The sequence below is a fragment of the Gopherus flavomarginatus genome, chromosome 2 (assembly GCF_025201925.1).
Source record: "Gopherus flavomarginatus isolate rGopFla2 chromosome 2, rGopFla2.mat.asm, whole genome shotgun sequence".
Classification (NCBI taxonomy): domain Eukaryota; kingdom Metazoa; phylum Chordata; order Testudines; family Testudinidae; genus Gopherus; species Gopherus flavomarginatus.
Genome location: NC_066618.1, coordinates 195,213,096 through 195,235,044, shown reverse-complemented (window position 1 = coordinate 195,235,044; position 21,949 = coordinate 195,213,096).

Genomic DNA, 21,949 nt, shown 5'->3' with positions numbered 1-21,949 from the left:
GTTACTATTGTAACATACAGCTGGTATAAATTACAGAGAGTAGGATTTTCAGAAGATCCTAAGGGAGCAAAATGCCCCAAATCCTCCTGAAATTCAATAAGATTTGGAAGACCAAACTCCTATAAACTCCTTTGAAAATTTCTGCCTACATCTTAAATCAGAACAGTTTCCCATTAGTGGAGCAGTTTAGCACATTAGCAGCCGTGCTGTGAAAGGGTTGACTCTGTCTCATGTTGGTGGCAGGCAGAGAGGAGAGGCTTGCCTCTTCATCTTCCAGATTCCTGGTGTTTAATGGAGTGGCAGGAAGTCCCACCTGTGACTCCCTGCTGCCAGGCCTAATCCCATTGGATGATGAGCATGCTATTCCAGAGGAAAAACTCAGATCTGTCCTAGTGGAAACAGGTAATTGGTTACAGGGCCGCCTTCTTGCCCAGGGCAAAGCAGGAAAGAGACTATCTGATGGCTGGGATACAGTAGATCCAGATTTTAGGGCCTTTCTACCACTTTTAGGGCCTTTCTACCACTTTGGAAGAGTAGATCTTAGACTTGTAAACCTAGTTACATTTGATACCTTGACACTGACTGAATGATTTTTTAGGAATATTGTCCTATTTAACTGGTACAGTTGCTAAGGCTAATCTCCTCTTTTTGGAACATTTCCATTAAAGTGGTCATCTTATTTATGCTATGCCAATCAGAAAATAATGGAAAGATTTATTTCTTCTCAGCTGTTTCTTCCGTTTTATGCTAAAATTTGTTAACTATTTCCCATTTGCTCTTTTTACTTCTCTAATTGTAGCTGGTTCAATGAAAACTAAAACAAGGCATAGGGGTTTCAGATCTGTGGATCTGATTTGAGTCCATCTCTGGACAATGCTAAATCACAGATACACGTGTCTAAAACAGATGCTTTGTTCAACACTTCCAACTCCAAACATTGAAAAAATCATGAATCAGGCCCTCAAAATCATGAGTTGCTTAAAAATCATGTGTTTTTGTTTTTAAATAAGGATTAAGTTCTTTTTATTTTCCTTGTGGTATTTAAATCGATAGGATGGACTTAGGGCATGTTTGCAAGCTTTTCTTTGCAACACTAAGGGCTCAAATCGTGCTTTTTTCCCTCTCTCTTCCTCCCTCACCTGCACTCTCCCATTTAAAAGAAAGCTGAGATTCTCACAGAATTATATTTGTTCAAGATCTGTGGATTATGGAAAAACACAATATGTTATGAGATTTGTGACAAAATCACAAGAATAGGCAACACTGTTGTTAGGGGGCATCATGGGGTACCAGCATGAATTCCTCTAAGCTCAATTACCAGCTTAGAACCTGTAGCGCTGCCACCAACCAGGAATTCCAGTGCCTGGTACACTCTGGTCCCCCCAAAAACCTTGCCCGGGGACCCCAAAGACCCAGACCCTCTGGATCTTAACACAAGGAAAGTAAACCCTTTCCCTCACCATTGCCTCTTCCAGGCTTCCCCTCCCTGGGTTACCCTGGAAGATCACTGTGATTCAAACTCCTTGAATCTTAAAACAGAGAGGAAAATGCACCTTCCCCCCTCCTTCTCTCTTCCCCTCCCAGATTCTCCCTGAGAGAGACAGTAATCCTAACACAGAGAGAAAATTAACCTCTCTCTCCCCCTTCCCTCCTTTCTCCCCACCAATTCCCTGGTAAATCCAGACCCAGTCCCCTGTGGTCTCATCAGAATAAAAAAACAATCAGGTTCTTAAACAAGAAACTTTTAATTAAAGAGAGAAAAACAATAAAAGTTATCTTTGTAAATTTAAAATGGAATAGGTACAGGGTCTTTCAGCTATAGACACTGGGAATACCCTCCCAGACTAAGTATTCAAGTACAAATTAAAATCCTTTCAGCAAAATGTAAATTTGAACTCCTTCCAACCAAATACACATTTGCAAATAAAGAAAACACCATAAGCCTAACTCACTTTATCTACCTAGTACTCACTATTCTGAACTTATAAGAGCCTGTATCGGAGAGATTGGAGAGAAACCTGGTTGCATGTCTAGTCCTTCTGAGTCCCCAGAGTGAACAACAATCAAAAAACTAACAGCACACACACAAACTTCCCTCCTTCAAGATTTGAAAGTATCCTGTCCCCTGATTGGTCCTCTGGTCAGGTGACAGCCTGGCTCACTGATCTTGTTAACTTTTTACAGGCAAAAGAGAGATGAAGTACTTCTGTTCTATTAACTCTTACTTATCTGTTTATGACAGGGGGCTTATTCCTTCACCCTCTCACTTCCCTGGTCCTTCTCGCATGAACAGAGAGAAACAATACCGGAAGTCCAAAGGCGCAAACAATTCGATGTTTATTGGGGTGAACTTCCAGCAAGCATGATTCCAGTTTCCTTCCTTAGTGTCCCCCTTCCCAGCTCTGACACCACAGAGCCTTGCCTGTGTCCCTGTTCCTGTTCCCATCCCCTGTTCCCATTCCCCCTTTAGCAAAACATGATCCCAATTCCCCCATCCCCAGTCCCTGTTCCCATTCCCCCCCCCCTACTTCCTGATTGAATGCAGACTATATGGTAAAACTTGAATACTGCTTAGCTATACCTTAACCAATCATTTTACTGAAATTTAACTAACCAATCCTAACATACTGTAACATGGTTATTTAACCAATTATACCCCACCACCCTAATTGGTTTACACCTAACAAAATTAATTACACAGTAAACAGAAACAATTACAGAACCAGACAGAGACCATGCAAATAAACTTACAATCGCAACTCTCACTGGCTGAGGGACGTACTGGCTGCCGCTTCCAGCAGCTCCCATTGGCCTGGAGCAGTGAACCATGGCCAGTGGGAGCTGCGATAGGCTGAATATAGAAGTGAGGATTTTACAATATAAGAGTGAGGATTTTACAATATAGAAGTGAGGATTTTACAACTACATCTATAAAGACATAAGGGTTTTCCAGCTGTGTCTATTGATAAGTGAGTTCTTGCCAGACAAGATGCTATTAAACTAAGTTTTCTTTTACATCTTCTAGGCTCTTCCCTTTCTCTGGAGGTGATAGAAATATCAGGGCAGGATTGTATTCCGAATAGCCCAATAGCACCTTATTTCAATGTGACTAGTTTGGAATGTGAGGATGTGACCAAACACTTCCCAGTTTATGGCTGTCTAACTACATTTTAGCGAAGGCCTTAGCCTGTCACAGTAAGAGAAGGCCATTACACAGACAGTGATCTTTGATTCTTTCTTTTATACCTCTATAACTAGCTCAGTGATAAGAATACACCTAAATTCTTAAAATATAGGCCTGAATATCTATATCCTAACAACTGTCTATAGAATATCTGTGACAAGACGAATCAGAGTGAGTCACTTGTTGGCTATATTAGTGCTCCATAATTCAATCAGAATTGAATTGTGAGGTAGCCACAGTCTCTGCTCAAATGTTTCTTCTCCTTCTCCTAGCTTAGTCTCATTCCTTCCTTAAAGATTCTTATCAAGGTTTTATTTGGTATTTTCAAGATCGAGCATGCAATGATTTATCCAATGTTCCTTATGGAATCTGGGAGCAGGCACTTTAAGAGAGAATGGTGCAGTAGGAGTAAGAGCCACAAAATCATGAATTCTAATCCCTCCTTTGGTACCAACTCCCTATATGGCCTTTACCTTCATTAGTTAATACGTCTAAACCACTCTGAAGATGAAAATTGCTATGTGAGTGCAAAAGTGTTATATTTATTAAGCATGATATTATTGGTGCTACCTCTTCTGGACAGGGACTGTGCCTTCCTAAGTGCTTGTATAGTACCAGTGAGATCGCAACCCTGATCAGGGCTAATGGGCATAACAGAGTATAAATAATTTATTATTGATAAATATTAACAAATGATTTAATAGTCATATATGTTATATTTTTATTCTTACTCTAGTAGTATAATTTGTTTTAATAGGTATTCTGTGATTTTTGATCTGAACTGTTCATGTACTCTTCTTTTAGAAAGCAATATTTTTGTGTAAAAGAGTAAATACATGATGATTCACTACAGAGCCAAAGGAAGCTTTTGTTGATTGTATATTCATAGGCCTCTTTGGCTCTTGTTAAACCTCCAGGGGCGAGTTTGGGAAATGGAATTTATATTCCTTAGGATGAGCAAATATCACAAAAAACATTAACTTGTGTTGCTGACAAAGATTATTTTGCCCACAGGAGCTCAGAAGATTTAGAGCACTTCATCAGTTTCCTGTGCTAAGGCTGTACAAGCAAAATTATTTAGCAAAACTGCCTCCTGATGACCAAGCACAATACCATATTGCTATACGCAGACACACAAGGTGCTGGAAATAGGGGTGATGGGGGTGCTGCCATACCTCCCTGGCTTGAAGTGGTTTCCATCATATACAGGGTTTACAGTGTTGTTCAATAGCTCTCAGCACCTCTACTATACAAATTGTTCCAACACCCATGCAGGCACAAGGGATTCAGATTGACTGCTTCTCTACAAAATTACTAGTATCCATCCCTCTACATGTATGTATACCTATGTCTACTCAGCTTTTAGATTTTACCATGCCTTTTAGAAGTAATTTTAGATTAGCCTTTAAACAGTTAATCCAGAATACATCACCACTTTTTGGAAAAGAAAGGAAAAAACCCATCTTTCCAAATTGCCTAGGGAGGTTTATTTTTCATTAAAAACTCAAAGTCCCAATGGAAATAAACTATAGAATTGAATAGAGAATATTAAGCTTTCCATACATATTTTTAATCATCCTCTAACACAGGGATCAGCAACCTTTGGCACGCAGCCCATCAGGGAAATCCACTGACAGGCCGGGACGGTTTGTTTACCTGCAGCATCCATAGGTTTGGCCAATCGCAACTCCCACTGGCTGAGGGACGTACTGGCTGCCGCTTCCAGCAGCTCCCATTGGCCTGGAGCAGTGAACCATGGCCAGTGGGAGCTGCGATAGGCTGAATCTGCGGATGCTGCAGGTAAACAAACCGTCCCAGCCTACCAGCGGATTTCCCTGATGGGCCATGTGCCAAAGGTTGCCAATCCCTGCTCTAGCACTTCAAAGAGAATTATATCGTTGCAATAGAATTCTATATGAAAGGAGATAATTTTCTATTAAATTCTATAGGGTCTCAGGGTGACTTCCATAGTACCCTATTACACTTCTAAAGCCCTATTGGTTTTATTGATTTTGCATTTTATAAAATTCTTCCAAAAAGGAGTTAGGTAAATCACAAATATTATTATTTTGAATTCGAATTCAAGTTTAATGGGCTAATCGTGCAGTCGGTATGAACACAAGATCAGAGTCCACATCAGTTTCTACTGGCTAATCCTGGTTCCCACCATGAAGCCAAGTAGCTGGTGTATGCACTGGGGATTGATGTAGGAAAGGAAAAGAAATTCTTTCCCCCAGGCTAAAGAATAGCAGCAGAGGTGCTCTGCAACAGCTATGATATTTCAGTCTCTGCTCTACAGTAACAGAGGATGAATGCCTCATATTTCTACACCTGGATCCACCATGGAGAGCAGAAAATGATCAGTGGAGAGGAAATGGAAAGACACTTTAGATAATTAATCCTGGCCTCTCTGATGTCAATGGCTGGGACTGTCTTTTCATTAAGTGTTTGTACAATGCCTACCACAATGGGGTCCTGGTCTATGATTGGGGTCTCTAAGCATTACTACAGTGCAAATAAATAATAAATCTGCTCTCCCTTACATGGCGTAAGTCACTGCTGTCAGGGGAATTGTGCTGGTAGGGGAAAACAAAGCATGTAAGGAGAATATATTTTATATACAAGTATTAGTTTTTGCTAAGTTTTTTGTCCAGATTTTGAATGAACTACTGTCAATGGTACTACTTGTGTAAGTGCTCACCATTGGATTTAGGGGTTCACCACCTGTACCTATCTGTGCATAAAGCGTAACAACATTTATTATATTTGTTGCCTTGTTGAGTTGGGGCCTGACTGTTTGCCTGGTATATTTGTCAGCACTTTTTTATTTGGGGGCTGATTCTTCTCTTACTTATACCACTACGGTGACCAGATGTCCTGATTTTATAGGGACAGTCCTGATCTTTGTGTCTTTTTCTTGTATAGGCTCCTTTTACGCCCCACTCCCTGTCCCGATTTTTCACACTTACTGTCTGGTCACCCTACATACCAGCTTCTCTCACTGTAAATTCACTGACTTCTATGGAATGACCCCAATTTTACACCAAAATAACTGAAAAGTGAATCAGGCCCTTGGTGTTATGCTGCTACATACCTTTGCAGTTCCTTCATTAGATCACTCATTAAGTCTTTGTTAGGATTTGCATTTTAAAAATTCCAGTTGTCCTGAACTTCCATTTCAGCTGTAAGAGCACAGTTCGAGTTAACATTGTGATTCTGAATCCAGATGGGTGAATTCCTCCCCTCCCCCAACCCCAATTCCTGCAGTGTACTGGTAAACCCTTAATCTTCTTTCTCTCTCTCTTTGCTGCCACTGTGTGGTACTCATCCTCTGGTTAATTTTGTAGTTGAATAATAAACAATCACTTCATGAGGGCAGTGATCTTCATCATTATCTCATGTCCACCCGCAGACTCCCCCATGCCAGGATTTAGGGTCTGTTGTAATTCGGTGCAACACTCATAGAAGTCAACTACCATCATTGCCAAAGCCCTAATTTAGCAAAATACTTACGCACATGCCTAATTTAAAATATCTGGCCAGTGTGGCCCCTTACAGGTAGGAGACACTCTTAAGTATCTTGCTTGAACCAGGGCCAAACTGAGACACTATCATAACAACATAGTCCATTTCTAATAGACCAAGAGACTGAAGCCCTTAGACTCTTGAATTTGGATTTCCTAAGGGACATTGGACATGATGCTTAATGATTTTTGCCCAAGTCTATAATGGGTAGTCATAGGAATCATGCAGGAAAGGCAGAACAATGACCTAGATAAGGGCATCTCCTCAAAGAATAGCCATGAAAAGGGAATCCTCAGCCTGGACTCTGGAGACATAGTTGTTTGCCAAGGCTGAAAATATGGAGATCAAAATACACTGATATGCTGAAGTGCCCTGCAGAAAGGGAAAGAGGAATTCCATATCAGCATGCCATCAGGCTAACCCAGAGAGAACATGCTGCAGGCTGACCCCAAAATGGATCGAGAACCAGCATCTGCAGCAAGCAGGCTACACAACAAAGCAGGAGACACCAAGGCCAAGATGTCAATCTGCCTAGGAGTTTGAGGGGAGTACAGTCATAGGTAGGACAATACACGTTACTTTAAATCCCACTTTAAGCACTGTGTACCTTTGGGGCATAATAAATCATAATTTGTTCTAGAAAAGCTGTTTCTGTGTCACGACATACTATCACTGTCTGCAGGCTCACGAAGAAGACTCTCATAGGTGCCAAGTCCATTGGACCTGCTAGGATCACAGTTGACTACTGGGTGATGCAATCCATAGACCCAGTTGGAGAGTGGTTGGGCCACGGGCCCCTTCCCAAAGAAACATGGAGGTATGGGCCTGTCACTTGAAAGGGGTGTACTCGTGGGATTGGAAAAGGGGTCTCAGAAAGGACAGTGTACTCAGGCTGTGACAGCATCCTCTACATCTTACTTTAGCACTATAGACATTTCAAAGGATTTTTGGAGGAAAATTAGGCCTTTTCAGTAGTTCTTCCAGTGCTGATGAAGATGCATTCAACGGCTGGGAGCTGAAGTACAGGAGAATGATTTGAACACATTTTTCTTTTCCCTTTAGAAATAAGGTTAAGAGAGAGATTATTGTTTTTTTAAAAATTGTTCTTTAACCATCCTAGAAGCATACTCAAGCCATTATGTTAGGAAATCAACTTACTTCAGAGAATATAGGAGGAAGAATAGAAGTAATCAAAGTTAGACCCAGTAATTTCTGGGTCTAACTCACAAATGCTGCTTTAGAATTCTTCGATTGTCCTCAAAATAGCTCTAATGTACTATACAATTTACATTACAAGTATAGGGAAAAAATGGTATTTAGTCATAATGAGATGAATTATTGGCATGTAGATAAAAGAGATAGAAGCCATTGACTCCGAAAAGTCTGTCTGAAAGAAACTGACCTTCAAAAAACATAGCAAAAGTAGAAACAAAGACATTATGATTATTTTATTATTATTCCAGAAGTGCCCCAAAGTCCCAGTCATAATCAAGGCCTGTCATGTAAGGTATTGTACACAGACATTAAAAAGGGGGCATATTCCAGCATACAGCACATGTACTGACACACACAGGCTCACAAATATCCAGATAAAATATCTTCCCCCAGTTATCAATCTATAAAGAGGGCCAAATGCAAAAGAAAACAAAGGCAAGACTTCTAAAGTGAGCTGACAATCTAAGCAATTTGAGCAGCATCAGTTAGGAGGAATTTTCCCATGCTTTTCCTCTTATCCTTTCACAAGGAAATAACATTGCCAACCCCAACATTTCAAACATCATGAGTCAGTCTCTGCCCCTGCAAAAATAATGAGATTTTAAAAATATTGGTCTTTTTATTTGCCTTCTGTTTTTTCAGCATTCATTCAAACATATTCGTATTTTCAAGCCTTTCTCTGTAACCATGAGGGCCAGAAACTTATTTTTCTTAAAGAAGGAGAAAAATAGAAGCTGAGATTCTAATATCATCACGACTCCAGCAGCTGAGGCTGTAAGAGAAGCATCAACTGTAGTGAGACTTGCAGTGAGAGTTGCAACACTGGAACAGAAAGCTTTTCTCTAGGTCTCATCACAGAGAGCTATGGACATAAATATCTCTGTTCTTGAAGGTAAGTCTCTCTGTTGCTCTTAGCCAAAGGGTTCAATTCCAGTCCATTGCCATGACTTACAGAGATCTTAAATGTTTGTCAGCTAAAAGCAAACTTGAGTCGAATAACAAAAATCTCCTGCATCCTTTCCTGAGACAAAATAGTTTTATATTATTATTTATTTTTATTTTATTTTATTATTACCATAGCACTAGGTCCCCCAGTCTTGCACCAACCCCATTATGCTAAGTGCTGTACAAACACAGATCAGAAAGGTGGTCCCTGCCCCAACAAGCTCACAATTTTCTAAGACAATAGACAACAGATAAGGATTACAAGGAAATGAGACAATGTTTTTTAGCATGAGAGGCAAGCTAACTGTTGTCCAGCTTTTTGTTGACATCTTGAAAAAGGAGTTTGAGAAGGATTTTGAAGGAGATTCTTTAAGCAGAGCTCTTCCTGAAGTGTGAGGAGCAGCACAGGAGAAAGCAGGAAGGTGCTTAAAAATGTAACAAGTGGACAATGGAGGCAAGAATCTTAGGCTGATTGGAGATAGGAATTGTCATCTTAAGAGGAATAAAGGTTAATGGTAGGAGGGACTAGATTGTGAAGGGCCATGAAAGTGAAGATGAGCAGCTTATGTTTTGTGTGATGGAGAAGAGGGAGCCAGTGGAAGGATGCAAAGAGAGGGGTCATGTGATCAAGGTGATGAACTAGGAAAATAATTTTGCAGCATCATTCTGAATGGGCATGAGTGGGGCTAGAATGCATTTGTCAAGGCCAGAAAGAATGATGGTGCAATAACTGAGGAATTAGTTGTGTGGATGGAAAGGCCATATCTTAGACATATTATGCTGAAAAAAATATCTGCAAGATTTAGACAGAGCCTGGATGTGAGGACCTAGAGAGAAATCCAAGTTGAAGCTGATGCCCAGATTATGGACATGAGTGACAGTTAGGATTGTGTTGTTCACAGTGATTGAGAAAGAAGATAACAGAGAGTGATTGGGGGCAGGGAGATTAACAGCTTTGTTTCAACCATGTTGATTTTGAACTGATGGCTAGGTGATGTTAGAGAGAGAGGCCAAGATTTTAATTTGGACAGGAGATGGGTCTGGAGTAGAGAAATAGATCTGTGAATCATTAGCATACAGATGGTAGTTGAATTTGTGTTTGTGGATGAGATTACCCATCAATAAGGGATAGAGGGAGAAGAGAAGGGGACCAAGGACAGAGCTCTGTAGAACCCTGACAGAAAGTTGGAGAGGGATAAGAGAGGTTTTTCATAGGACATACTGAAGGAGCAAGTAAAAAGGTAGGAGAATGAGGAAAGGACAGTCGTGGAAGCCAAGGAAGGACAAGATTCAAGAAGAACATGGTAGATGTGTCAAAGATGGCTGACAGGTCAATACACCTAATCTTATGTGTATGTTATTGTATCGAGCCCAGAAATAAATCTACCACATTGCACATCTCTTCAAAAAGCTACTAATACTGGATTTTATGACATATCTTCATTTCAATTTTCTTCCCAATATTAAAGAAATAAACCAAATACAAATATAATTTGGCTGTCAACTATAAAAGTATGTGAACTGCAAAGTAATATTAATATTTAATTCATTATATCATACAAATATCAAAAGTTTTCAGTGCAATAAATGTGATTCTTTTAGCAGGAAGCAGCCTTTCTTAATCTATGCAATACTGTGGGACTACTGCCATCTGCTGGGAGGTGAGCCTAAAAGAGACGTACTTAAAATTTACAAGATGACTTTGCTCAGTACAGACACAACAGGGTCAGATTTTTAGATCTGCTTATGTAGAGATTCTGGTGCGGCAGCTGACTTGAGGATCACCAGCACTCATTCGTTTCCTTACAGTTTCGTTAGCATTCTGTACTTCAGGCTTGCACTTCTTCCCTCTCTCACAGAATAAAAAAGTTATTGGAATGTATTTTTTGTTGCATTCAACAAGACGACAACGACAATGTATTATTAATAGTCAGCCTCCTGAGGACTGCAGATGTAAACACATATCACCTGCCTATGGTAATCTATGAGAAAGACAGAAGCCTAGTTAATGGAGCACTGAACTGTGACTTAGGAGACCTCGTTCTATTCCCAGCATGGTTACTGGTCTGCTAGGTGACTTTGAGCAAGTCATTCCTCTCTCTCTCTCTCTCTCTCTCTCTGTTCTCCATCTGTAAAATAAGGATAATGACACTCAGGGCTGGCTCCAGAGTTTTTGCTGCCCCAAGCAGCAAAAAGAAAAAAAATAGAAAAAAGCCATGTTCGGGATCTGTAGCTCTACTGCCTCCGCTTCAGTCTTCAGCAGCAATTTGGCAGCAGGTCCTTCGCTCTGAAAGGGAGTGCGGGACCTGCCATCGAATTGCTGCTGAAGACCCGGAAGTGCCACCCCTCACCGTTGGCAGCCCCAAGCAGCTGCTTTCTGGGCTGGTGCCTGGAGCCAGCCCTGATGACACTGCTCTCCTTTGTAGCAAAAGTTCTTTGAGATTTACTGATCTGAAGTGCTCTATAAAAGGTGGGTTTTATTATCTTAAGTGTTAAATCTCTTAGAGAGGCAACAAGCAGCTGTAAGAGTTAACATAGTTAGAATGACTGTTTTTGTGTAACAATGCATTTTGCAGTGGGTGCTCTTTGTATTTCAGGGTTGTTTTTCTGCTTGTGGAATGGCTGCAAACAGAGAATGATTTCCTCCAGTGTATTCATTTTTCTCATTTACCCTAATTTCCCAGGTTTTTCTTCTTTTTTTGTTTACTCTGTGGATTGATTGTGAACAGAGCAATTCACTGTGCATTCAGTACTCAATATGCAAAATCTGAGCTGTGTTGGTTCATTACAATTGTATACAAAATATTATATTGGCTCTCAGATTAAATGAGCATAATTTATAATCAGGAGGCAAATGGAAAGAACTTTAGCACAGACTCTCTCACAGGGAACGAGCATATAAGGGAGATAGCAAATAAAGGGAATTTGGACATTTTAATCTCCTTCCCAAGCACATCTCTGCTCTTCAATACATCACTTCTAAAAAATTACTAGGCTACTGCACAGTTTATTTGCCAGGTTCAGAGTTTAAATACTATGTTCTCTTATATGCGTTCAAAGTGATTGGATGATTGCAAAGCTTCTGTCTAGGCTTTCAAATATGCAACATTTACTATCTTCCTCTAAATCACACTGTAAATCATCGTCATGCTCACGTCACTCCTAATGCATTACCTACACTCACAAACTATGGAACAAATTTAATAACCCCTTCCCCAAGGTATTTCTTCCAAGTTTTGTGCAGTCACATATGTAACGTGTTCGGACAGTGAGGAAAAGCCACTGATTTCCCCAGCAGGATCTTTCCGAGCAGGGGTCTTAAGGCGGGAGACTATTCCTCACCCATCTCAGAAGCCATGGGTTGGGGAGAATCAGGGCAGCCAAGGATGATGAGGAAGTCATTGGGCCTCATGGAGGGAATGGGGATTGCATGGCTGGAGGGTGATAGCCTGGAAGAGGGATAGTTAAGGGGGAAAAGGGGCTGCTGAGGTGGTAGGAGAGCTTGGTGCAATCTGGGAAAAGTTGTTAGGGCAATGGGAGCATTAGGGGCTGCTGTGGGTGTGGTGGAACTTGGAGCATTGGCTTCCCATCTTTCCCCTTTTACTTCCCCCACTCTCTCTGTGTTTCAATCCTTGAACCTCCTTGCTAGGAACTTGCTATCTCCAGGGCTCTTTTCTGGCCAGATGTCAGTAGGGAGAGACAGACAGGTCAGCTGAGTGCTTGAAAGCTGGCACCATAGCAACCCAGTGGCTAAAGGAAGAAACTGAAGTTGTCTCCTGACAGCACAGAAAGGTGTAGGAGATCTTAGCTGCATTGCAGGCAGGAGCTGACAAATGCATATCATGCAAGTAGTGTAACACTGGTTTGTCTTTATTGTTAACATCAAAACTTAAATGTTATTTCTCCTACGTGGTGCCTTTTCTCTATAAGAACCCTCTGCCTTTGCCCATAGTTAACTGCCTCAGAGAGACAATTGTATACACCTAGTTTGCAGCTAATAGCACCACTTTGTGAGTCTGCATAAATAACCCTGATCTCTGAGATCTGAGTGATTGAGCAGAAAAGCCCCGCAATTCTGTGCGGAGGTCTATAAACGGCAATCCTGCTACATATACCTAAAGTATGCGGACCTGATCCAGAAGCCCAAAATCCATGCACCGCTTAAATACCATTTATGCCCTATTCTGACGCAAACCCTAATATAAGTATCTCCACTGCATGGCAATTGTAAAAATTAGAGATGAAACCTGAAAGTAATAGGTGAGGCAGTTCAGTAATTGCTCCTGTGATATCCCAGAGTTGTCCTTTGACTGCTGGAAAGAGAGCAAACAGACTTTTATGAAAATCTCTAATTAATCAATTCTCTGATTCTTCTTTGTCTTTCTGGTACACTAATCAATAGGAGCTTTGGTTAACGTTCCTGAATCCGTATTTATAGTATTTGGTCCATTTCAATGATGGAAGCTGTCATAAACAGATAGTTAAGGGTTAATGTCTCTTTTACCTGTAAACGGTTAACAAACAGGGAACCAAACACCTGACCAGAGGACCAATCAGGAGACAAGATACTTTCAAATCTCGGTGGAGGGAAGCCTTTGTTTGTGTTTTTTGGGTTTGGTTTTGTTCTCTCTGGGTTCTGAGAGTAACCACACATGCCTACAGACTCTCTAATCTTCTGTTCAAATTTAGTAAGTACAAAGGTAGAAAGGCAGTTTAGTCTTTTTGATTGTTTTTTCTTTATTTGCAAATGTGTATCTGGCTGGTAGAAATTAAATGTGTATCTGGCTGGTAGAGTTTTAATGTGTATTTGGCTGAAAGTATTTTAAATTGTATTTCTGTTGGAGGAGGCTTTTTCTCCAGTTTCTATAAGCTAACAGACCCTGTAACTTTTACCATCTAAAGTACAGAGACACTTTTTACTTTTTTCTTTCTTTTTATTAAAAGTTTTGCTTTTAAGACCTGAGGCTCAAGGGAATTGAGTCTGTACTTAACAGAGAGGGAGGGGAGAAGGGGGAATCCCTTTGTTTTAGATTCACGGAGTTTGAATCTGTTTTGCCTCTGGGTGAGGGAGAAAGGGGAGGGTGGGGAAGAGACATTCCTCCCTGTTTTAAGATTCAAGGAGTTTGAATCACAGTAATCTTCCAGGGTAACCCAGGGGGGGAAATCCTAGGAAAGGCAATGGTGAGGAAAGGGGTTTACTTTCCTTGTGTTAAGATCCAGGGGGTCTGGGTCTTGGGGGTCCCCAGGGAAGGTTTTTGGGGGACCAGAGTGTATCAGGCACTGGAATTCCTGATTGGTTTTGGGGGGACCAGAGTGTATCAGGCACTGGAATTCCTGATTGGTGGCAGCTTATCAGATCTAAGATGGTAATTAATCTTAGAGAAATTCATGCTGGTATCCCAACTTTTGGACTCTAAGGTTCAGATTGGGGAAATATACCATGACAGAAGCCCAGCAAAGTTTCAGACTGAAAAGTTGTAAAAAGAGAAAAATAGATCCTTGTTTCATCAACTGTTCGTTAAAAAGTGATTATTGCCAATGGAGGCACCATATAGTTATAGTTACCTTAGGTATTGTGAAATGCCAAATGCTATTTGGCCTCACATGCTAAGTAAATGGGCCCTACGTTATGCAATCTGTGGCATGATGGGACCAAGAAGTTCTACACTATCAGAATAAGGGTTAAGTTGAGCCTATGGGCCTAGCCGGTCCCCACTCCACTATAGCTTTAGCCAATGCCAGGCCTGACAGGGGAATAAAAGGAGAGGGCCTAGTTCATTTCAGGACTGACTGGTCAGGAAGGAGGATGGAGTCTTGCCTGCAGGGATATGGGCCTGCTAGTTGGAGCAGCCACTGGGAAGGAGCAGTTAGACACAAAGAAGTGAGTGACCCATGAGTAAGGGACCATTTGGAAATCAAACCTGAGGAAAGGATGGGGACCCTCACAGAGAGGCTGGTGTATAGCTCAGTACTGACTTGGGTTTGCTTTCTGTTTTAAAACATTTTGGGGCTGAGTCCCTCCCCCAAGGGGCTAGAACTGAAGGGGCAAATAGCTAGTGGTCTGAAGTCTGACTCAGTGGACACCGAAGACAGATACTTCTTCCCCGAGATCTCTGGTTGTGTTGCAGTGCCTGGAAGGTCCACTAGGGGGTGCAACATATAGTCTATTTCTGTGGGAATACCAGTTACACCAATGAAGTTTGTAAGGTAAAAGGTTTGTACTAGAGGGTTCAGAGGGCACTGCTGCTTGGATATGGAGGTGACATAAATTAATGATGTTATTAACAGTTAATATGCTGCCATTACCACCTCATCTTTGCTGCTGCCACAGTTGACATGTCTCACCACTGTCTAATGGAGATTAGTTCATCCGCAAAGCACTGAGGGTCAAGTTTTCCCCTCATTTAGTCATGCAGCTCCACTGAAGGAAGGCCATTACAGGCAGCTTTACACAGTAATAATGCATTTTTTTCTCTTGTATTTCGCAAATCTCCAAAGAGAAAGAAAAGGACAATGCCCCCCTCATCCCCGCCCCCTCCTCAGCAAGGGTAAGATGCATTTTCTGGAAGCTAGAGGACACTTTTCTTTATTCCAGCTATGTGATGACTGTAACCATTGCTCTTAGTAAAATTGTCATCTTTCTCTGAGTAAAAGTCTGCTAATGTCATCTTTTGATCTTGTTCTTTGTAATAAGGCAAGCTGTTCTGCACGTGGGCTTCTACTTCGCAATGAGAGAAATATAAGCTGTGAAGCCATCCAAATATGACCTTTAAAATCTTGAGTTAATTTTATATTAATAATGCCTGACATGACTGTTTGCAAAAATATGCTCACGTTCACATAGACAGCCCTATGTACTCTATAAACTCTCATTGGGAAGCAGATTTTGCTTTAGCGAATGCACAATAACCTTGTATGTTCTTTCAATTCACAGTTTTGAATAATCAGTAATGACATAGCTGGAAACTGAGTGTACAGAAAAGGAAAGAAATCTACGGACCATAACTTGTGTAATAATGGTACTTCAGCACTTGTCATAAACAGATGGTTAAGGGTTAATGTCTTTTTTACCTGTAAAGGGTTAAGAAGCTCAGTGAACCTGGCTGACACCTGACCAGAGGACCAATGCGGGGACAAGATACTTTCAAATCTTGGTGGAGGGAAGTCTTTGTTTGTTTTGTTTGTTTTGTTCATTGTTCGCTCTTGGGACAAAGAGGGACCAGACGTACAACCAGGCTCTCCAAATCTTTCTGAATCAGTCTTTCAAGTTTCAAAATTGTAAGTATAGCCAGGCAAGGCGGATTAGTCTTATGTTTGTTTTTTTTACTTGTGAATGCTTTTCCTTTTGCTGGAAGAATTTTTACCTCTGTTTGCTGTAACTTTGAATCTAAGGCTGGGGTCGAGGGGGAGGTCCCTCTAGTCTGTTTGAATCTGAATACCCTGTAAAGCATTTTCCATCCTGATTTTACAGTGATAAATTTTATCTTTTCTTTCTTTAATTAAAAGCTTTCTTTTTAAGAACCTGATTGATTTTTTCTTGTTTTAGAATCCAAGGGATTGAGTCTAAACTCACCAAGGATTGGTGGGGGGAAAGGGAAGTGGGGAGGGTTAATTCCTCTTTTGTTTAAGAACCAAGGAGTTTGGATCAATGTGAAGCTTCCCAAGGCAACCCAGGGAGGGGAAAGTCTGTGGGGGGGGGGGGGAAGGTGGGAGGATGGTTTATTTCTCCTTGTTTTAAGACTCAAGGGGTTTGGATTTGTGTTCCCCAGGGAAGGTTTTGGGGGAACAGGAAGTGTACCAAACACTATATTTTTGGCTGATGGCAGCGTTACCAGATCTAAGATAGGAATTAAGCTTAGAAGGGTCCATTCAGTTTCCCCACATTTGTACTCTAAAGTTCAAAGTGGAGAAAAAAACCTTGACAGCACTGTACTGTCAGGCCCTGACATCCACAGCCTTTAATTGTCTGTTATTCCATTATGAGAGGCTCTTTTCCTCTGACCCATCACAACAGCAGAACTTGATGTGGATGCTTTGGCTGATGGAATCCAGGGTTAATCCTTACAACTTAGAATCATGGTCTGGGCGGTCCCTGTGGAGAGTCCTTAGTTATGGCACTCATCACTGGAAATCACGAGGAGTCTGAGGTCTGGTCTATACTACGCGTTTAAACCGAATTTAAGCAGCATTAAAGCGATTTAACCCTGCACCCGTCCACACAACGAGGCCCTTTATATCGATATTAAGGGATCTTTAAACCGGTTTCTGTACTCCTACCCGATGAGAGGAGTAGCACTGAAATTGGTATTGCCATGTCGGTTTAGGGTTAGTGTGGCCGCAAATCGACGGTATTGGCCTCCAGGTGGTATCCCACAGTGAACCATTGTGACCGCTCTGGAAAGCAATCTGAACTCAGATGCACTGGCCAGGTAGAGAGGAAAAGCCCCGCAAACTTTTGAATTTCATTTCCTGTTTGCCTAGCGTGGAGCACTGATCAGCACGGGTGGTGATGCAGTCCCAAATCCAAAAAGAGCTCCAGCATGGACTGTACGGGAGATATTGAATCTGATCACTGTATGGGGAGATACATCTGTTCTATCACAGCTCCGTTACAGAAGACGAAATGCCAAAGCATTTGAAAAAAATCTCCAGGCTATGAACAAAGTCCACACCACAGTGCTGTGTGACAAGCGTAACGGAAAGCCAAAGAATCAAATGGACGCTCAGGGAGGGAGGGGGTACTGAGGACTCTAGCTATCCCACAGTCCCTGCAGTCTCCGAAAAACATTTGCCTTCTTGGCTGAGCTCCCAATGCCTGTAGGGTCAAATACATTGTCCGGGGTGGTTCAGGGTATATCGCTTCAATTTACCCCCCTCCCCCCATGAAAGAAAAGGGAAAAAAATCTTTTCTTGACTTTTTTCAATGTCACCGTATGTCTACTGCATGCTGCTGGTAGATGCGGTGCTGCGGCACTGAACAGCAGCATCCTCTCCTCTCCATTCCCCGGTGGCAGATGGTACAGTGCAGAATGACTGATAGCCGTTCTCATCATCATCCCGTGAATGCTCCTGGCTGGCCTCAGGTGAGATCGGCCGGGGGTACCTGGGTAAAAATAGGAATGACTCCTGGTCATTCCTGACAGATGGTACAGAAAGGCTGGTAGCAGTCTTCATCATAGCAACTGGGGGCTGAGCTCCATCAGCCCCCACCCTTTCATGTCTAAAGAAAAGATTCTGTACTGCCTGGACTATCACAGCAGCGGGATGCTGGGCTTCTCTCCCCCCACCATTTAATGTCCTGCCTGGACTATCATAGCAGCTGGAGGCTGCCTCCTCCTCATTTTATCTCACTAAAAACTCAGTGTTTCTTATTCCTGCATTCTTTATTATTTCATCACACAAATGGGGGGACACTGCAACTGTGGCCCAGGAGGGTTGGGGGAGGAGGGAAGCAATGAGTGGGGTTGTTGCAGGGGCACTCCCTAGAATGGCATGCAGCTCATCATTTCTGTGGGATCTGACATGGAGCGGCTGTGCTCTCTGGTTTTCCGGTACACTGGTTCTCTAGTACACTTACCCCATATTCTAGGCAGGAGTGACTCTATTTTTAGATAAAACATAAAGGAGGGAATGACTTGGGGAGTCATTCTCATTTTTGTTTTTGCGCCCCCGGCCGACCTCAGCGAAGGCCAGCAAGGAGCACCCATGACAGCAGCAGACAGTACAGAACGACTGATAACCATCATCTCATCACCAATTTATACTGGCATGGCAGACGGTACAGAACTACTGATAACCATCTCTGCTACCTTGCAAAGGCAAATGAATGCTGCTGTGTTGCGCTGCAGTACCGCCTCTGTCAGCGGCATCCACACATGGTGACAGTGACAAAAGGCAAAACGAGCTCCATGGTTGCCATGGTATGGCATCTGCCAGGGAAAAAGGGCGCGAAATGGTTGTCTGCCGTTGCTTTCATGGAGGAAGGAATGAGTGACGACATTTACCCAGAATCATCTGTGACACTGTTTTTGCACCATCATGCATTGGGATCTCAACCCAGAATTCCAATGGGTGGGGGAGACAGCGGGAACTATGGGATAGCTACGGGATAGCTACCCACAGGGCAACGCTCCAGAAATCGACGCTAGCCTCGGTACATGGAAGCACACTGCCAAATTAATGTGCTCAGTGTGGCTGCATGCACTCGACTTTCTACAATCTGTTTATGTAAAATCGGAATAATCCCGTAGTGTAGACATACCCTGAGTTGCACATTCTTCAGGACACATTGAAAGACCTTCTCCCAATAAATATGGGAGAAGAATGTTTCTCAGCTTCATGAAAAAGAAAACTCCATGAAGCTCAAGGGATTGCAACCTCCATTATAATGCATTAGCTCTGCTGCATTAGGTCCTGAGGTAAAGGCAACTTCATTGAAGCCATCTTGGAGGTTGCTTCTTTATACTGGCACACGATACACTTTCAGTGATTTAAAAGAGACACTTGTCAAGAACTTAGCTAAAACCTAAAGCCTGAGCTAGTTTAAAATATCATTGCCTTACAGGAATATTGTTTAGATTCAAAAGAGGTTTTAAATTATTTTTGATGTTGCCAGTTCTCTTTGTGAAATGAGAGCCACTTCTGAGCTACAGTCTACCATGTTTTCTCCTCGTTACTGCAAAATCAAAAGAAGCAAAAGTTAATATAAAATATACTGGGGAAGTAGTGTTCTTGGAGTCCAAGGCAAGGAACTGACACCTGTCTCAGAGACCATGCATTTGTTAGGAATCATGGACCTCCAACCTGGGTCACGGGTCTTCAAGCAGTTTTCAGATATTGGCCACCAGCTCACTTGAACCCATGGAGAAGGGGGTTATGTAACTCCAGCTCACAGGGTTCCATCCACAAAACTCTTAACTGGAGCAGATGTCTAGCCTTACTGACTGTCCACTATTTAAACCAGAAACAGGAACAAGAAATTGCCTGATTAACTAGATGAATCACTGGCTGGCTGCTACTATGGACCCTGCCTGCCTGACTTCTGAGGCCTTGTTTCCCCATCTGTTCCGACTGTCTGCCCCACACCCTGTCCATGAAAGTTCCCAGTTCATGCTCTTCTGCCTCATTCCAGGACATTGCTCATATGCCCTGTCCCTTATGCTTTGACCCCTGAGTTGATACCTGCCTCTGTCTCTGATGTTTGGCTCGTGTTACAGAATCCTGACTAACCATTAGGATTTACCACCCATTCTCCACAACATTCCACATCCTTCAGGATAGAGAGATAGAGAATGTGATTTTAATTGTAAATTGCCAGAATAAGGCAATAATGAACTATGAATCATGATAGGCCTTTGAATCAGAGGTGGTTGGAAAAATGTTGATGGAACTGTATTTCATCAGGATAGCCAGGTCTGTCAAAATCAAAACACTGTATGAAATCATGTCAATTTCACCAGACTTTCACTGGGAGTGGGGTTGAATTCTGATGCTAATGAAGTGTCCCATTTTGACATTATCAGAATGAACCATTTTGATTTTTCCTTTAAAAGTGACTTCATGTCAGATTTTTATTTTGCATTATATTATATATAATAAAAATATTCAAAATTTAAACATTTTGAATGATCCAAACCAAATCTTTTTTTCAGAATTTTCTTTCACAAAGAATTTAAAAATGTTCAAGTTTTATCCTATTTGGAATTAAAACAAATTTTGAAATCATCTGTGAAATGGAATTTCTCTGCTCAACTCTACTTAGAATGAATAGGTACATTGCTCATTTTTAATTCCTCAGCGCAAATTATCTATTTCCATTCCTCTATATATAGTTACTGCTTCCCACTCCTTCATCACATCAGGAATACAATAAATTATCCTGTTCAGAGGTTCCCTAATTTTCCTGGTTAATCTATGTGTCAAACAGTAGGCATATCCAATGTCATGGTTAACATAGTGCAGTTTTGCTGTTCTTTCTCCACTAGAGGTCTCTCGAGATAACACTAGGCAGTATCTTAAAACAACTTTTAACAGTGGCTTTTGGAATTTATTGTTGTGTGCATATGTACACAACTGCATGAGAAGCATTTCCTGTGCAAGCAGTTAACAGTTGTATTAAAAAGACACAATTCATAAAATGCTGATAAATAAAATTTGTTACAATCAAGTTAGTCAGTTTAATTGTTTTTAAATCTCCCTTTTCCTTTTGTGAGATTAGCTATAAAATAGGGCCAAATTCTCAGCTGCTGTAAATAAAGCCATTTATTTCAATGAGCTATGTGCATCTACACCAGCTGAGGATCTGGCCCTCTAATATTAGTACTGTCTTAAAAAATGGTCATAATACACTGACATAACATTTTCTAGTTGCACATTTCACATGTAATTCCATTGTTTTCAGTGGAGTTACATTTACGTGGGTGAAAGAACAAAATCATATATATGTTTTCAGAACCTTGGGAGTCATGCAATTGCACGTACAATATATGCAAAAAGAGTGATTGCACATACAAGTTGATAAGGTGATAGCTGATTTCTACATATATAGGCACGCAGTTGCATGTATATTTTTGCATGAATACTTCAAGCTGCCTCCTTTAAAAACTTGGCTCAAAGAGCATGTTATAAGAAAGGAGAGGGTCATTTATAAGTTGATATTCACATATCTCTGTTGAAAAGAAATAATACCATCTGTAGATTCAAACTGTAAACAGCTGGAATGGCCTGTCTTGTCAATAGCAGAAATATTTTGTCCATTTTAATAGCATATAGGTATTTTAACTCCTAGCGCACAGATCGGCTGCAGGCTCAAATTTCTTCCTGGTTAGGACTGAGTCTGTAACCCCTACATATATGTATTTGCAGGACTGGGATCTTACTCTCACTAATACAAACTTTGTCTGCTTTTACATGACACACCTTGTTTGATTTGAGTCCTGGTGTAAATTTCCACAATGCAAACCCAGATCTATTGTTTTTGAATCAGACTCTCCATTAAAAAGATAGCATGCAGGTCATCCTGCATACATATAAATAGATAAAGAGACCAATCAACATGGACAGGCTCTCTCATGCTCAGGG